Genomic DNA, 17,105 nt, shown 5'->3' with positions numbered 1-17,105 from the left:
GCTTCTCTAGTTTCAATGGTTCTGCCTGTGGCTATGGAACCCTGACCTGTTTACCGGACGTGCTACCTTATCCTGGACCTGCTGTTTTCGACTCTCTAACGCACCTGCTGTCTCTAACTCTGAATGATCGACTATGAAAAGCCAACTGACATTTACTCCTGTGGTGCTGACCTGTTGTACCCTATACAACCACTGTGATTATTATTATTTGACCCTGCTGGTCATCTATGAACGTTTGAACATCTTGGCCATGTACTCTCCACCCGGCAAAGCCAGAAGAGGACTGGCCACCCATTCTTCTCTAGGTTTCATCCTAGGTTCCTGCCTTTCTGGGGAGTTTTTCCTTGCCACCGTGCTTCTACATCTGCATTGCTTACTGTTTGGGGTTTTAGGCTGGCTTTCTGCATAGCACTTTGTGACATCGGCTGATGTAAAAAGGACTTAATAAATACATTTGATTGATTGATTGATTGAATTACAAATAAAAAGCTGAAATGTCTTGAGTCAATAAGTATTCAACCCCTTTGTTATGCAAACTGCTAAAATGTCTTTAACAAGTCACATGATCAGTTGCATGGACTCTGTGTGCAATAATAGTATTTAACATGTTTTTTGAGACACTACCTCATTTCTCTACCCCACTTATACAATTATCTGTAAGATAGTAAAATTAAGTGTTGTGTTTGGGGAAAATCCCATACAACACATTACTGAGTACCACTCTATATATTTTCAAGCATAGTGGTGACAGCATCTTGCTTTGGGTATGCTTGTAATCATTAAGGACTGGGGAGTTTTTCAGGATGAAAAATAAATGCCATGGAGCATAGCACAGGCAAAATCCTAGAGAAAAACCTGGTTCATTCTACTTTCCACCAGACACTGGGAGATAGATTCACCTTTCAGCAGGACAATAACCTAAAACACAAGGCCAAATCTACACTGGAGTTGCTTACCATAGAAGACGTGGAATGTGGGAAGTTTTAATTGACAGTTTTGAATTGAAAATCTATGTCAAGACCTGAAAATGGTTGTCTAGCAATGATCAACAACCAATTTGACAAAGGTACTTCTACAAAGTATTGATTCAGGGGTGTGAACCTATGTAAACAAGATATTTCTGTATTTCATTTTCAATAAATTTGCTAAAATATCAACAAAAAAAACGTTTTCACTTTGTCGTTTTGGGGTATTGTGTGTAGAAAAATAAAATATATTTAATCCATTTTGAATTCAGGCTATGAGAACAAAATGTAGAATAAGTCAAGAAGTATTAATATTTTCTAAAGGCACTGTAAGATCATTTTAATAATGCCTTATGAAGCTCATGTAATGTTCTACATTTACATTGTTTCTTTTTTTAGTTTGTTACAGCTCATTAATTTCTGTATCTACGATGTAAATAGGTTATGCTACACTTACTTTGTTCTTTTGTTGCCTGAGTGAGACACACTGAAATCCCTGGCACTGGTGAGGTGTTGAGCATTTGAGCACCTGGAAGCTGAGAGAGAAGATATTCCTGCCAACATATTCCTCTCTCTTGTCAGAAATTAAGCATACCTGTATCAAGATGGATGTCTTGACCTTTGCTATAGTCAACAGGCCTCTCGCCATTCTCAACATATTGGCCAACTTGTTTTTTGCTTTTTGTCTTTTCTGTTCTCTCCACCGCGAGGCAGAGAGAGACTGAAACAGCCTGTAAAGATACTCCTGGGATTCTTGGTCTGCTGCACAACTGTTTACCTGGCAGTGTTGGGGAAGAGTGAACTAAATGTTAGCAATTGAACTACATTTTGCAATAGCTTGGTGGTAGTAAATTCAAATCAAGGTAGTGTTTTTGTAGTGAATTACCTTTATTTTGCCATGTAGCGGTGTAGTTAACTACTGGAACTACAGACTAGTTTTTTTGCAAAAATCAAATATGGGTGAAGTTAGCAATAATTTTATTTCCTAATTTATCCTAATTTCATATATCTTAATTTGAACTTGAAACATAATTGTTGTGTTTAAAACCTCTACAGGATCGGTGTCCCTTATACTGGGACGGGTGAGCTAACGTGCGCTAATGTGATTAGCATGACTTTTTAAGTAACAGCATGGTCTTTGCTCCAGATCAAAACTCCAAACATACAACCTAATTTTGGCAAAAGATACCTGGAGGGATTACTACCAAGGATTTCCCTTTCCAAGCTATATGGAGGGTGCTCTACCAAACAAACAGCAGAGATCTGAGGACACCATCCAACCTGGAACTGAGTAAGTAGTGTTTGGTCTGATGCTATTTTGAAAGCCAAGAAGAAGAAAAAAAAGTAGATCACAATAAAATATTGTACTGTATGGGGACTAAATGCTGAGTTAAGGCTGCCAGGCATGCTAGGACAGAACAGATACAACTTCAATTGGCACTAAGGTGTGAAGTGAGAGGTGTCAAGGTCTTTGGGCCCAACAAGTTGCAGGAGTCTTTGAAGCGTCCTCTGAAGCCACCTCCTGCTGTTCAGAGACCATTCACTGGCATTTTGTACTAGAAATCTGCCTCCAGAAATAAAAGCTTCTCCCAAGTGGGTGTGACTCCTGTTGCCTGCTGCTTGGATTTCACCTGGTGATCTGTTCACTGTCTGCCCTGGCCTGTCTCCCCCTCATATCCTATTCTAACCTCCTCTCGCCGGCTTTGTATTCATGTTACCTGATGAAATTGCTGTACAATATGATCTTGTTGCCATCTGATTTACATTCAGATGTCATAAATCAGAACTGCAGAGCTCTCCCTGTCCTCTGATGTGCTTTGATTGTATTACTGTTGATGATATCTGGAAATGTGCATGTACACCCTGGCCCATCTACTGTTGCTAGCCCCAATTCTGACTTGGGTTGTCACACCCTGATCTGTTTCAATCTGCCTCCAGTCTTTGTGATTGTCTCTACCCCCCTCCAGGTGTCGCCCATCTTCCCCATTATCCCCTGTGTAGTTACATCGGTGTTCTCTGTTTCTTTGTTGCAAGTTTGTCTTGTTTGTCAAGTCAACAAGTGTTTTCTATATCAGCTCCTGATTTTCCCCAGCCTCTCTTTTCTCGTTCTGCTGGTTTTGACCCTTGCCTGTCCTGACACTGAGCCCGCCCGCCTGACCACTCTGCCTGTCCCTGACCCTGCCTGCCATCCTGTACCTTTGCCCCGTCTCTGGATTACCGACCTCTGCCTGATGGAAAACCGGTCCACTACTGGATGGCCGTGTTGCCATCAGATGGGGGAAGATCTGTGACGAAGCCCAGGGAGATGTGAGACCATGGAGGGTGAGGGACAGGCATTGGTTGAAGAAGATCAGCCGGAGCGGAGTCCTGTTCTGCACTCAGGCCGTGCAGGCGGCGACGAACGCGGAGACATCCGGGACTATAGTAGACCAGCCGGGTGGCAGGCAAGCCTGGAGGAGTGGGCCCACTCCAGGACGGACGAGCGGACAGTGCCAGGCACCAACATCCCGTTATCTTCACTGTGACATCTTTGGGCCAAGACCCAGATACAGACAGCTAGAGTCACAGATGTTTATTGACCCAAACAGGGCGCAGGCAAAAGACGGGTCAAAGGCAGGCAGAGGTCCGTAATCCAGGGCAGAGTCAATAAGGTACAGAACAGCAGGCAGGCTATGGGTCAGGACAGGCATAATGGTCAGAACCGGGAAAACTAGGAAACAGAACTTCAGAAAGCAGGGAGATGGGAAAACACGCTGGTAAAACCTGACAAGACAAGACGAACTGGCAACAGACAAACAGAGAACACAGGTATAAATACACTGGGGATAATGAGGAAGATGGGCAACACCTGGAGGGAGTGGAGACAAGCACAAAGACAGGTGAAACAGATCAGGGTGTGACAGGGGTGTTCAGCAGTTTAGCACCTGGAAGCTGAATGTTTTCTACTAATCCCAGATTGTCCCAGCCCAGCGAGCGCTCTTCATCTGGGTGAAGCGGAACATCAAAATCATAATCTACTGGGACCTGTTTGTCGAAAGCCGTTAGCCGTTTTTGTTTGATGCTGCTGTTAATATTTCAATAGTTTTTCTCACCAATGTCTCTGGAAATAACAGAACTAGCAGCGCTCCTCAATGAATGGCACTGCTTCTGGTTCAAATGGACTGTATTACACAAAGGAAACATGTCTTTATGTGAAAATAATCTTCATCATGAAAGAGATAGGTAAACCTGGTTTAGGTCAGTCTGTTTTCAGACAGAGGACAGCTTATTTGTCTCAAAGCCCAGCAGGCTGGAAGGTATTTGAAGTTGTGTGAATGAATGATGAAACCATCACAGTTGTAAGATATTGACCCATATGCATTGTTAGATTTAGATGTCATGTTATGTTGTGTTTAGCTTCATGGACACAGATGAAGTCTATCTACCCCAGGACTATAATGGATTTATTGAATATTTTAATGACACCTTGACTTCATAGACATTGCCTCAATAATTCCTTGAATATGGTTAAAGGTCAAATGTAGGATTTTGTATGTCCATGAAATTAAATGTTTAGTTCTTGGTTTATAACCAGAGTACCTGCACCTGGATTTCTGCAATTCAATGCCAGGAAGGCCCCAAAATAATTTTGGTATCAGATTGTTCTGCTAATTCTCACATAGAAGGATGTTTGATATACAATTGTGTCACAAACCATCATGTTTAAAATCACGATGAAAGTGGCATTTTTTATGCCCTTTTTAGACCTATAAAACCCTATCATTTCTTAAACATACATAACACAGACACCATCTTGGAGTCAACAATATACTCCTTATGGTGTGCTTTAAAACATGGAGTATGTCTAGATTCTGAAATAAAAATGTTCATATTCATTTATTTATTTTGTTCATTTTAAGATAATATACTCTACAAGTACATCACATTTACAAAGTGGATTCTCTACTACTTTTACATTTATGATAAAGTTTATTAGCACCACCAATACAGTGAATGGAACGATGTATTCAAAAGGAACTCCCTCTGCTGGAGATTTGTTAAAAGTGATTGGTTAAAAACACATCATGTACATTTCTACATATAAAATGGCTCATATAGACAAACCTAGCAGAGCATCCACTCTGGAAATTTGACATGGGTAAATCCTCCCAAACAATATTGTCGAAAAAGAAGCTAAATCAAAAAGTCACTGTGGTCCTGTAATCTCAAATCACCAATTTGCAGGGGCTCAAATCTTTCATATTTTGAAAGGGAAGGGGATATTTGGCTGCAGACTTGCCCCAAACACTGTCTGAGAGTATCAGTTTAGAGGAGTGGAGACTTCTCTAGTCTAGTTAGAACATGTGCTCAACCCAGAACTAAAATGGCGTTAGCTACTCATTTTGTAAGTCTGTCCACGAGAGATTAACATTAAAGGGATAATTAGTTCCTATTATTTAATCTGGGTCTGTGAAACTGTTCCATAATGTAGCTATAATGTGACGATCTGTTTTCTGTTTTACAAATGAGTACTATACTGTGTTCATTTAATTATTTTTCCTTTTTTTAACTTGTTGACTTGGCCCTGTGTTTTCCATCTGTATCCTAGATGCAAACCAGGTTACAGTACATTTAAGGTGTTTTCCATATCCCAGGCATGTGCTACACTGTACTTCATTTGTGTTTTTCCGTCATCAAAATCTGTCAGTTTTGTAGATAAAGATTATTAAAGATGGTTAACTCATTCCAGGTGATTCAATACTGATATGATGTTTTTCTAGCCATTATTGAAAAGAGAGTGACCTCCAAAAAAAATCTGAATGGTTTGTCCTCGTGGTTTCGCCTGCCAAATAAGTTCATGCATAATAATATGCATATCTTATCTTCTGGGGATGAGTAGAAGGCAGTTGAATTTGGTCATGCATTTCATCCGGACGTGAAAATACTGCCCCCTGTCACCAAGAAGTTAACAGTTTTGGAAACTTTAGAGTGTTTTCTATCCAATACTACCATACTATTATATGCATATCCTAGCTTCTGGCCCTGAGTAACAGGCAGTTCCGAATACTGCCCCCTAGCCCGAAGAAGTTAACCTGTCTCCTCTCCTTCATCTACACTGATTGAAGTGGATTTAACAATTTAACAGGGTTCACCTGGTCAGTCTATGTCATGGAAAGAGCAGGTGTTCTTAATACTTTGTACACTCAGTACCATTTATACCATGGCATTGTTGAACACTTGATTCTGATTGGCTAGAAGGGAATTCTAGAACCTGCATTATTTCCCTATAATTTACGTTATAATTCAATAGCTATAAAGTTAATTCTGACATGTTCAATGTTTGAGCTGCCTTTGAATGCAAAAGAGGAATTGAAAACATCATTAATTTGAACTAGTTTAAAAAATCTTGCATGAAATGTGACTTTTAGTGCTTTTGGTTCGTTTGTAACAAATTGAACTTGTTCTACGTCCAGAGTACATCTGCAACGTTTCCTGGGATTTGTCAACTTTTACTGCTGCTTTATCCGGAGCTACAGCACCTTGGCTTCCCACCTGTCTGCACTCATTGTTCCCAAGGTTTCGTTCATGTGGTTCCGAGCTGGTGACCGGGCGTTCCGGGATCTCAAACACCGCTTCACCACAGCTCCCATCTTGGTTAATCCTGACCCGTCCCACCAGTTCGTGGTGGAAGCCGATGCCTCGGATGTCAGAGTGGGGGCTGTCCTGTCCCAGCGGTCTGCCTTGGACCTCAAGTTACATCCCTGCACCTTCTTCTCCCACTCCCTCAACACCACGGAGAGGAACTACGATGTGGGAAATCGTGAGCTTTTCGCAGTGAAGATAGCGTTGGAGGAGTATAGGCACTGGCTGGAGGTGGCGGACCATCCGTTCATTGTGTGGACCGACCACAAGAACCTGGAATATCTCCGCACTGCCAAGTGCCTCAATTCCAGGCAAGCTAGGTGGGCCCTAGCTTGCCTGGTTCAACTTCTCCCTCTCATACCATCCGGGATCCAAGAATGTCAAGCCGGATGCGTTGTCAAGCCGCTATAACCCCACAGCTACCTCCCCGGAACCTGAGACCATCCTACCCACCTCGTGCCTGGTGACAGCACTCAACTGAGGAATAGGGAAGTAGGTTCGTAAGGCAGAGAGTTCCCAGCCAAACCCTGGGATAACCGGCTGCTCGTTCCTGACGCAGTCCGCTCCTCGGTCCTGGAGTGGGTTCACTCCTACAGGCTTGCCTGCCACCCGGGCTCCCGTCGGACCATGGCTTTGTGCAACAACGCTTTTGGTGGCCTACCATGGTTCTGACATCTCCGTATTCGTCGCCGCTTGCACGGTCTGTGCACAGAACAAGACTCCTTGGCAAGCTCTGGCTGGTCTCCTCCAACCTCTGCCTGTCCATCACTGTCCCTGGTCTCACATCTCCCTGGACTTTGTCATGGGCCTTCCCCTGTCTGATGGCAACACCGCCATCCTGACCATGGTGGATCGGTTTTCCAAAGCCGCCCACTTCATTCCTCTCCCCTCTGGCAAAGAGACGGCCCAGCTCATGGTGCACCACGTCTTCCAGATCCATGGACTACCATTAGACATGGTCTCTGACCAGGGTCCTCAGTTCTAGTTCTGGAAGGCGTTCTGCACCCTCATTGGGTCGTTGGCCAGCCTGTCCTCCGGTTTCGACCCCCAGTCCAACAGCCAGTCGGAGCGAATCAACCAGGACATAAAGACTACTCTGCGCTGCCTGGTCTCTGCCAACCCCTCCACCTGGAGCCAGCGGATTGCCACCCGACCCGGCTCCCCGGAATCATTTCGGGCAGAAGGTATGGCTGTCCATTCGGGATCTTCCCCTCCAGGTGGAATCCCGCAAACTTGCCCTCCGATTAATCAGTCCTTTTCCCATCTCCAAATTCATTAGCCCCTTTGATGTTTGTCTTCTGGTGCCCGGTACCCTCCGTATACATCCCACCTTTCATGTGTCCAGAGTTAAACCCCTGTCACACAGCCCTTTATTTCCTAGTCCTTCCCGGTTTTGATCCTTCTGCCTACCCTGACCCTGTCTGCCGTTCTATACCTTGCCCCACCTCACTGGATTATTGAGCCCTGACCCTGAGACTGCCTGCCATTCTGGACCCTTTGCTTTTTCTCTAGATTACTGACCCCTGCCTGCCTTTGACCTGTCATTTGCCTGCCCTATATTAGAAATAAACTTTTGTTTCTTCGACACTGTCTGCATTTGGGTCATACCTGAAACGTGATAGCTTTTGTTTCAAATATTTTTTATTAAACACACACAGGAATGGTGTATAAGGTATACAAGACAGGCATACAATTCTTATCTAAACATACAAGAGCATAAAGGAACAACAAGACCCATAAACCTGGGTGCAGAACAAATCATACAAAACACGACATACAAAACAAGGACAAGTAGAAAGAAAGAGGGAAGATGTCCCCCCTATCCCCCCCCTTATTCCCCCAAACCCCACCCCCCCCAACTGCTCGGGTGGCAGGGCCAGCACACGCTGCCCAAAGGTAGATTAAAATATTACAATTGAGAGTGCGTTAATAAGTACAAATTCACAGCGCCGACTCGTCCAAGTAGGAGAGGAAAGGCTGCCAGATTTGATCAAATGTTGATAATTTATTGTTCAGAATATATCTAATTCTTTCTAAGTGTACAGTATTTGCCAATTCACTGAGCCATAATTTGGTAGAGGGCGCTTCCCTCCTCTTCCAAAACAACAAGATTAGTTTTTTTGCCGAGATGAGACCGTACGAGATGAGTTGTTTTTGGGGGTTGGTTAATCCGTTTAGGGACTCAGATACTCCCAGGATTATCAGAAGCGGGTCTGGATCTATTGAAGTCTCCAAAACTTCAGAGAGGATCCCAAAAATTCCACTCCAATAATCATGCAAGCTAGAGCATAGGGTACCCTGCGTAGCCTGACATTTATCACATGTAGGGGATGTCTCAGGAAATATACTATGCAGTTTAGTTTTGGAATAGTGTAATCTGTGTAATACCTTGAATTGTATGAGACGATGTCTGGAATTAATGGAGCATGTGTGGATGTACTCCAAGCTCTCTTCCCAGTCTGCCACCGAGATGTCAGTCCCTAGTTCTTCCTCCCATTTAGCCTTAATGGCATCAGTGGAAGGTGTGCTAACAGATTGAAAAGCATCATATAGACGCGATATCAGTTTATCGGAGGTGGGGCATATTTTTATGCATCCGTCAAACATGGAAGGTTTAGCATTCCCAAATGTTGGGAGGTGTTTTCTAACGTAGTCTCTAATTTGTAGGTATCTGAAAAAATTACTTCTGGGAAGGTTATAAGTTTCCCTCAGCAACTCAAAGGAAGCAAAGGTCCCTTCTATGTATAAATCCCCTATGGTACTTATCCCCAACTCTCCCCATCGCTCAAAGGTGTTATCAAGGTTAGAAGGGGCAAAGGAGGGATTCCTGGCGACAGGGAGCATGAATGACATTGGTCTAAGCTCAAAGTGGACTTTAATTTGCTTCCAGATTCGAACTGTGCTATGTATAATAGGATTGTTACAATAAAGTGACATCTCCAGATTGACAGGCGACAAAATCACAGCGCCAATAGAGAAGGGGTGACACTCCTCACGCTCCATACTAAGCCAGCTGGATGCCGGAAGTACGTCATCCAGCAGAAACGTAACAATGCGGAGGTTAGCGGCCCAGTAATAAAATATAAAATTTGGGAGAGACAATCCTCCTTCCATCTTAGATTTACAGAGGTGCTTTTTACCTATCCTGTGTGTTTTATAATCCCAGATGAAAGGATTGATAATTGAGTCCAGTTGTTTATGAAAGGATTTAGGTATGAATACTGGGATGTTCTGATATAGGTAGAGCAGTTGTGGGAGGAAGACCATTTTAATGGCATTAATTCTTCCGAGCAGAGAAATTGGGAGAGTTCTCCAAAATAGTTTGATTTGAGTTTTTGTATCAGAGAGGGGAAATTCTCTTTAAATAGTAAGGAGTATTGTTTGGTAACTACAATTCCTAGGTAGGTAAATTTTTCTGAAGATAACTTAAATGGGAGATGTTCTAGCCAGGAGGTATTTTGCGACCGTATGGGCATTAGTTCACTCTTGTTCCAATTTATTCTGTATCCCGAGAAGGTACCAAACAAATTGATCACATCAAGAATAGCTGGGATACTAGCCTGGGGTTCTGTTACATAGAGGAGGATGTCATCTGCGTATAGGGAGATCTTATTTAGAGTATCTTTAGTATTATAGCCGTGTATTGCTGCATGAGATCTAATCGTCTGAGCGAGCGGTTCGATAATTAGGGCGAAGAGCAAAGGCGACAGCGCACAACCCTGCCTTGTCCCCCTGTTGAGGTTAAATCGGGGCGACAATGATTGGTTAGTGAGTATTCTGGCACAGGGGTTCCTATATAAAAGCTGGATCCATTTTATGAACCTATCTCCAATATTAAATTTCTGTAGGACCTTGAATAGATAGGGCCACTCAACTTGGTCAAAGGCCTTTTCGGCGTCAAGAGATATGACAGCAAGGTCCACGTTGGGTAACCTCTGAGAATACATAACATTGAAGAGGCGCCTGAGATTGAAGAATGAGTGTCTGTTAGGGATAAAGCCGGTCTGATCCGAATGGACCAATTTGCCAATTAAAGTGCTAAGCCTGTTAGCCAGAGTTTTTGCTAAAATCTTTTGGTCTGTATTAAGGAGAGATATTGGTCTGTATGACCCTACCTCTTCAGGATCTTTACCCTTCTTATGTATAACTGTAATGAACGCTTCGTCCAAAGTAGAAGGGAGAGCTCCATCCTCATTGGCCTGAACCAACATTTTGTGCAGATAGGGAGAGAGCATGTTGCTGAATGTTTTATAGAATTCACCAGGGTATCCATCTGGGCCCGGGGTCTTGCCACTCTTTAGAGATTTAATTGTTTCTCGAATTTCATCAAGAGATATTTCCTTATTCAGGAAGTTAGAATCTTCCTGGTTCAGGGCAGGAAGATTACAGTCCTCCAAAAATGTTTGCATAATTAAGGGGTTAGGATCCGCTTTAGATGTATATAGAGTCTCATAAAACTGCCGGAATCTGTCATTGATGTCTTTGGGGGAAGAGAGTAATTCCCCAGATGCAGATTTAACCCTGTGAATCATTCGGTCACTCACATTTTTTCGAAGTTGTCTAGCGAGTAATTTGTGTGGTTTGTCACCAAACTCAAAATATTTTTGCTTGGCATAGAGAAAAGATTTAGCAATTTTAGCTGAAAGAATCTGATTATATTCAAATTTTAAAGAGGTAATTTTTTTATGTTTCTCCATAGATGGGTGGCTAGCATTCTCCCTATCCAGTAAGTGAATTTGTCCCTCCAGTTCTTCCAGTTTCCCTCTGTTTTGTCTACTCCTGGCAGCCTGAAAGGAGATGATACAGCCTCTCAGATAAGCCTTCAGTGTTTCCCACAATAATGCTGGGGAGGTCTCTGTGTTGTCATTGGTATCAAAGAAAAATGTAATTTGGTCTTTAAGATATTCACAGAATGTTGGTTCTGTGAGGAGTTGAGGATTCAACCTCCAGACCCTCTCGTTTGGTACAATGTCACCCAATCTCAGGGAGAAGGTGAGTGGACTGTGGTCCGAGATTATAATATCATGATACCTCACATTGCAGGTATAGGGGAGTAGTCTAGCATCCAACAAAAAGTAGTCAATTCGAGTGTAAACCTTGTGAACATGAGAGTAAAAGGAGTATTCCCTACCCGTAGGGTTAGCGATCCTCCATATATCAAATAAGTTCGAATTTTTTATGTAGGTATTCAAGAATTCGCTTGAATAGGAGGTAGGGGTTCGCCGAGTAGAGGATCTATCCAAATATTGGTCTAGCACACAGTTAAGGTCCCCTCCAATGACCAGGTTAGTATGGGAGATATCTGGAATCAGGGCAAGGACTCTTTTGAAAAAAGAGGGGTTGTCAATGTTTGGCCCATAGATATTTAGTAGAGTTACTGAGGTAGAGTGGATTTCTCCTATTGCGATCACATACCGACCCTCTTTATCCGCAATAGTCGTTTTATGTAGAAAGGGAATTCCTTTCCGTACCAGAATCGCTGTGCCTCTCGTTTTGGCAGAGAAGTTAGAGTGATACACTTGCCCCACCCACCTACACTTAAGTCTGCCATGAGAGTTATTCTTCAGATGGGTTTCTTGCAAAAATATAATATCAGACGAGAGTGCTTTCAAGTGGGCTAGGACCTTGCCCCTCTTAATTGGTTCGTTTAAACCCTTGACATTCCAGGAAGTGAATGTAAGCCCCGCCCTCCTCTCGTTTGTAGTTCCTATGGTGGCCTGCATACCATGTAGCTTGATAAAAAGGTAAGAAAGCGCACCAAACCATCACGATCAGCATATGTAGCACCTACACCCGAGCAGTATCCAACCCACCCCTCCCCCCCTGCAAGCACCTTTACTTCCCACCCTGTTCCCCTAATTTCCCCAACACTTACCCCCCCCCCATCAACCCACATTTAACAGGCATGCACAAACAGGAGAGAAAAAAAAGGAAAAATAAAAATAATAAACACATTGTCTGGCCGATGCCAAAAAAGCACGGCGCGACCTCGAACAAGAGGTAAAACAAAAATAAAATCCCAACTATACGTTCACCTCTCACTATCCTAGAACTTCTACTAACATATGAACTGAGGAGGCTCCCGCGAGTTAAGTGTTCAGTTAACATCTAATAAACCTAAACAGAATAAGTTGCAACTTAAACATATTGCGCATTTAAGCGTCATCCTGGGTCAATCCCAGAGATAAGCAAGATATAGCCTCAAGATTATATTGCTAAGCACTGCCGGTCAAAAAATAAACCATCCACAACCGACATAGTCAGCTGTACCTTTACATACTGTGGGTCAGGAGATCGGAACAAGGATTTGTTAAATTAAACGTTCCCCCCATAAACAAAATATGTTTAATAAAAAATAAATAAAAATATATACATTATATATATATATATATACATATATATATACACATATACATACATACATACATACATATATATATATACACACATACATACATATACACACACACATGTGTACACATGTGTGTGTATATGTATGTGTACACATACATATACACACACACACACACACATACATATATATACATACATACATCTACACATACATACACATACATACATACATACATATACATACACATATACATACATATATACACACATACACATATACACACACACAGATATACGTATACACATACACACTTATACATACACACACATATACACATACACACATATATATATATATATATACACATACATACATACACACATACATATACATACACATACATCCATACATATATACACACATACATACACACACATACATACACATACACACATACATACACACACATACATACACACATATATATACATACACACACACACACACATATACATACATATACATGTATGTATACATACCCACACAAAAAAATCATATATAAAAATATATATTTAAAGAATATACATCCATATGCACACATACACATACAAACATTCATACCCCAGAATAACAATCTACACTGATTTAAAATATACACATACATAATACTAAAATGCTAAGAGAAAATAGTAATAAAGTACAAATTGTAATTATATGTACGCACACCTACACAGACATAAGCACTACAGAGGGCTGGTGGGACTCTAGTCGGGAGAGAGGCCCACGGCCAGACAAAGGCAGGACGGCACAAAACATCAACCTGCTAACCAGGTGTCTGCCCCCTCCCAACCATCACCCCCAGTCCCCTGCAAGCAATAAATAAATGGTATGGTAGTAAGAATAATGTAAGGATTGTAAAATAAATAACGAAACAAAACAAAAGTGGGGGAATATAAGTATATCCGTCCGAAAGTGTCAGTGATCAAACCTGGAAGTAAAAAATATGCATCGCTGAGCACAGCCGGGATGAAAGTGAATGTAACGTTAATTGAGAGCTCTGACCGCCATCCATCGGTAGCCCTTGTTGAGCCCGTTTAATACGTTTTCACCCAATATGGTATAGTATGGATTCGAGTCCATGAGCAGACCCTAACACGCAATAACAAGGCACTCTAACCTGTACGGGGGATTGGTGTATATCCCCGGATAAACTTCTCTGCGTCCAAAACCGAGGAGAGCCAAATCTTCTCACCGGAAGGCGGGGTAATTCTTAGCCTTGCAGGGAAGAGTAAGGCTGGGCGAAGATGGAGTTTGTAGAGTTTGGTCATGACATCTCTGTAGTCGGCGCGATGCTTTGCCACATCGGGCGCATAATCCTCATAGACGCGGAATGGATGCCCTTTATGTGAAAGGTTGCCCCTCCTTCGAGCTTCACGCAGGATAAGATCCTTGGTCTTGAAACTGTGACAGCAGATGATTACTGGGTGAGGACGTTTGCCCGGTCCAGGCACTGGGACAAGGGAGCGATGTGCGCGATCCAGCTGGGGATCCGAATCCAAAACATCCGATCCCATTGCATCTTTCAATAACTTGGCGAAGAAGTCGGTGGGGCGAGAGCCCGCCTCTACCCCCTCTGCCAGACCAACAACGCGAAGGTTATTACGTCTGGATCGGCCCTCCAGGTCCACCACTTTCACAGAAAGCCTCTGCACAGTATCCTGCAATGACGTGCATAGCTTCTCTAACTCGTCGATCCTACCAGCGTTGTATTCAGAAGCTTTCTCAAGGTCCACAATACTCTGGCCATGCGAAGCGACCGTTCGAATGATGCTCTCGATTTTGGTGTCCAGTTCAGCAATAGTGGTCTTAAGATCCTCAGCTATAGCAACACGTAGCTCCCCCAAAGCCCGGGTAAGTTCTGTAAGTGTCACGTTGTTGCAGGTGCCTCCCGCCATGTCTGTCTCGTTGTTTAGTGGGGAGTAGGCCTCCGCTGTGGATTTATTGTCCTTTGGTCGCTTATTACTCGGCATTTTCATATAAAAAGTTACAATCTTGTATTAGAAAGAAACGTTTGTTGTAAAAAGTGCCATAAAGTAGGTTAAATTCGATTATTTCGCAAAAAAGTTGCAGGAGCCTCTCACGCACAGCCGTTCACTCCAACATGCTAGCTCCGCCCACGTGATAGCTTTTGGTTCATTTGTAAAAAAGCGTGACTGACTTTCCTTTGTGTGCTCAATAAATAAACAATATAGAACAGAGTAGGTTGTTGCCTGTATTTTCATTGTTGGCTTCAGACAACCAATTGATCTTAGGGACGTGGAGAACTATACAGTAGATCTAATCCAAAAGTCACCTGAACCGGTATTTATTTCTTCAATTAACATGAAAAATTCCCTTCAATCTCGAATGTCATATCACTGGCCAGGACATATCACACAAACATTTAACACATTTTCTTTATTAGTTGAATGTTTGTGATATTATTTTGTCTTCACCAGTGTTATGATAACTGGCGTACCATACACCCCCGGCCACACAAGGTCTTGGGGTCCCCTGGAGTTCGGGGCACACCCCCAGATAGCAAACTCCCTGGGAAGGAAGGACGCCTGTATAGTTACTTGATGTATTGATACACCATCCAAATTGTAATTAAAAACTTTACCACGCTCAAAGGTATATTCAATGCCTGCTTTTTTTTACCCATCTACCAATAGGTGCCCTTTGCGAGATATTGGAAAACCTCCCTGGGCTGGGTTTCCTAAGATCATCGTAATTCCATTGAAATTAAGCGGACGAAAGATGAGACTATTTGGAATTGGCCATATGGAATGTTCTCTTTTAGCCTCAAAAACTTGACTAGACCACAAACCCAAGGGCTCATTTGAATGCAACCAGTGCAACCATTGCACAAAAAAAGTATTTTGTTGACACAGCTTCTAAATGTCAAGCGTTTCGTTAAATGCAAATCCATTCCTGTCATCTACAGATTGGAATGTCCACAGTGCAGGGTGTTCTACATTGGACGGACAAAGAGAAGCCTTCAAGACCGCTTAGCGGAACACAAGTACGCCATACGGGCAGGCAATGAATTTGAGCTTCAATTAGAAAAGGGGACCGTCTTAAACAGGTAAACCAAAGGGAAAGTTTTGGGATTTACAAACTACAGGCCACTAAATACCCTGATTTAAATGAAGATATGAATTTCTCACCTTTCCTGTAGGGTCGTGATAGGTCCATTTGCTGTCATCTAGTGGACATTTTGCTCTATTGCCCTCAGCAATGTTTAGACTGTTGTTGTCCATGTATGCTGTGTTCTCGTGTACTATGGAATAGATGGCTGTCCTATTCTTTGCACTTTGCCCAGCATATTTAAGGTTATAACTACCTTTCTAGGCGTTCTGATGCTTCTAGCTTTGACCTGATTTTGTTTATAACATATCGACAGTATTTAACTTTTTAATGTGTATAGTATTTCTTACTATTTGTTGTCCAATGAATTACGTAACCACTCCCTCTTCGGGTGGCACAGCGGTCTAAGGCACTGCATCTCAGTGCTAGAAGCGTCACTAAAGACACCCTGGTTCAAATCCAGGCTGTATCACAGCTGGCCATGATTGGGAGTCCCATAGGCGGTGCACCATTGGCCCAGCGTTGTCCGGGTTTGGCCGGTGTAGGCCGTCATTGTCCGGGTTTGGCCGGTGTAGGCCGTCATTGTAAATACAAATTTGTTCTTAACTGACTTGCATAGTTAAATAAAGGTTACATTTTTTTTAAATATGAAAAAATCAGGGCTGAATAATTTTGCACGTCCAATTTTTCAGTTTTTGATTTGTTAAAAAAGTTTGAAATATCCAATAAATGTCGTTCCACTTCATGATTGTGTCCCACTTGTTTTTGATTCTTCACAAAAAAATACAGTTTTATATCTTTATGTTTGAAGCCTGAAATGTGGCAAATGGTCGCAAAGTTCAAGGGGGCCCGAATACTTTCGCAAGGCACTGTACATATTAGGACGAGAAATGTTGGAATATAAATATATCAGAGTATAAATATTTATATGTGATTTGATGTATAGACATTATAGACATTATGGACAGTATATGGATGTGGATAGAGCTTTTAGTATATCGGTGGAATACTTAGGATATAATAGTATATATACA

Source organism: Oncorhynchus mykiss, chromosome 3 (assembly GCF_057628025.1).
Source record: "Oncorhynchus mykiss isolate SJ-2025 chromosome 3, ASM5762802v1, whole genome shotgun sequence".
NCBI lineage: Eukaryota > Metazoa > Chordata > Actinopteri > Salmoniformes > Salmonidae > Oncorhynchus > Oncorhynchus mykiss.
The sequence above is the reverse complement of the archived record's forward strand: the minus strand, read 5'-3'. Positions refer to the sequence as shown.